Source organism: Hyaena hyaena, unplaced genomic scaffold, assembly GCF_003009895.1.
Source record: "Hyaena hyaena isolate Hyena2069 unplaced genomic scaffold, ASM300989v1 scaffold_227, whole genome shotgun sequence".
NCBI lineage: Eukaryota > Metazoa > Chordata > Mammalia > Carnivora > Hyaenidae > Hyaena > Hyaena hyaena.
In genome coordinates, this window is record NW_024080859.1 from 2108255 (window position 1) to 2110610 (window position 2356).

The 2356-nt window shown below is 46.7% G+C and overlaps 1 long non-coding RNA gene across 1 annotated transcript; it reads right to left on the reverse strand.

The window, feature by feature from the left end:
* Positions 1-78: 78 nt before the first annotated feature.
* LOC120239193 lies at positions 79-2112 on the reverse strand. The gene is made up of 3 exons (XR_005530380.1): positions 2008-2112; positions 1209-1296; positions 79-375 (listed from the first exon to the last, which is right to left on the reverse strand). It is a non-coding gene; the product is annotated as an uncharacterized LOC120239193 (long non-coding RNA).
* Positions 2113-2356: the final 244 nt, after the last annotated feature.

Genomic DNA, 2356 nt, shown 5'->3' on the forward strand with positions numbered 1-2356 from the left:
GTTTTTCAGCTCCTCATTTTCACTTCAACGCCCATGGACTGGAGAGTGGGAATGACCTCATGGGGTGTAGACAGCAGCGGCCTCCTCTACCCCCAACCCTATTGCCCCAGGCCCCCCACGATGTCCCTGCCTGGGAGGGACAGGCGAACAAGCTGTGATAACATGCCCACCAGAGTGGTCTTGGCCTGCGCCCTTGGCTTTTCTGGTCCTGTGAGGTCAGGGCACACATCTTGATTGGTGGAGGAAGGACTCAACCACTTCTGTCCATCTCACACTGTGAGTGGGTATGTCTAAGACCTTGAAAGCAGGGAGGACCTCTCTTGGGACGAGAGCTGGCCCACAGGCACTTTCCCTTTCAGCTTTTTATAAATTAACCTTAAAGATACAAAAGTGACGAAGCTGGATGTAAACAAAAGTTCAGACGGCGTAAGACTTTATAAAGTAACGTGGGAAGTTCCTCGCCACCCACACATACAGTGATGGCTGTGTAGGTCCTCGAAAGGGTCACACACACCTTTTAACACTGAGGGATCTTTTCCGGAAACTTTGAGCCTGCCCTTTCTCAGGCCACTCTGCCTCAGAGGCAGAGTGTGGGACGTTAACAAACACCCAGTGGAGGTATAATGATGGCTGTGGTATGTGCCGAGAAGGAATCTGTAGGATCCGGGGGGGGGGGGGGGGAGGCTCTGCTTGAATGTGGAGAACAGGCAGGCATCTCTGAGGGTGACACTGCTATGAGCCCCAAAACTGGAGTGCACGTTAATCAGTTCTAGGTGCTTCATATTTAGTTTCTCAACGCATCTTAAGCCTATGCGGAAGCAAGTTCCACATAACCCATTTTCAGGGCCTGAGTTGCTTTATTAAAATATTGTATCATGGAGAATTCCAACCATAGAAAAATAGAATACTGAAACGAACCCTCATCTACAAGACCAGTCTCTTCAGCCATAACCCCTCCAACACTTTCCGTTTCCGAAACCATCTGAATTATGGTGACTCACCATTGTCATAATGTGAATCAATCTCTTAATATTTTAGTCTTTCACTTGAAGGATAAGGATTTATAAAATTGCCATTATTACACCTAAAGAGCAACAATTCCTTAATATCAAGGAATAACAATTCCTTAATATCAGTGCTCACAACTTTAAAACAAACTTTTAAAGTAAAGCAGAAAAAAACCACGTATAAGCCGTAATCGTACTCACCACAATGATTTTTCCCAAATAGTAGTTAAGTACCGTTTTCAGCATCTGCAGCTCTGTCAAGTCATCTCGTAGAAGTTATGAGATGTTTCTGAAAGTAGATTCCACGCAACCAATGAGGATGCTGACTGCACCATTACAGGGTCTTTGATGTCCGATCGAACCAAGGTTTTAGAGGGGAGTTCAAGCTTTCACACTTAAGTACCAAGGACCTTGGGCAAGTCATGAATTTCAAGCCTCAGGGATTTTTTTTATTTTTAATTTTTAAAAGCTTATTTATTTTGAGAGCACAAGCTGAGGAGGGGCAGAGGGAGAGAGAGAATCCCAAGCAAACTCCATGCTTTCAGCGCGGGGCTCCACGAGGTACTTGAACTCACCAAGGGTGAGAGCGTGACCTGAGACAAAACCAAGAGTCGGTTGTTTAACTGACTGGGCCATCCGGGTGCCCCTCAGTTTTATTTTTTAAACGGGCAACTCTTGAAAAAGGTCCTTGCAGGTATGAGGGAGCATTTGAGATAATAAACAATACATGTATACTTATTACATATACAACAAACATGCTATATAAGTGTATCCATTATCATCATGCAAAAAATTAGTAACGAAACGTAACATTTATCTCCGCACCCAGCACTGGATTGATTTCTTTACATACATTATCTCAAATGTTTGAACGCAAGCCCAGTATCTTGTGTGGCGCTGAACTGTATTTTTCATTTCAGCCCCCCCTCACGCCTTTACTGTGCTCGTTTTGGAGCTGAAGACCAGAGAAAATAAGGAGCAGCCTAGGTTTGCACAGCACCTCAGTAGCAGGGCCGAGATTGGAGCAGTGCTCTGCGCGGAGGTTCCGGCTCCCTCTGGCGATCCTCCAGGGCACAGGCGCTCCTTCAGCCAACCACACTTGGGCCTCAAGTCTTCCCGTAGTACATGGTTCCGCCCCCTGGAATTGTACAAGATTCCGTCTCTCGGCCTGCTTCTCTCAGCCAATCATCGCTGGCTTGAGAAAATGGAGGGCGGGGATTTTCCTAGATCGGCAGCAACATTAGCCACTGGCATGAGGAGGGACTGAGATAGACCGCGCAGACACCCAATAGGAGTAAAGCGAAAGTCCGACGCGAACCAATGGGGTTGGGAGAGGGCGTTCGGTTGTG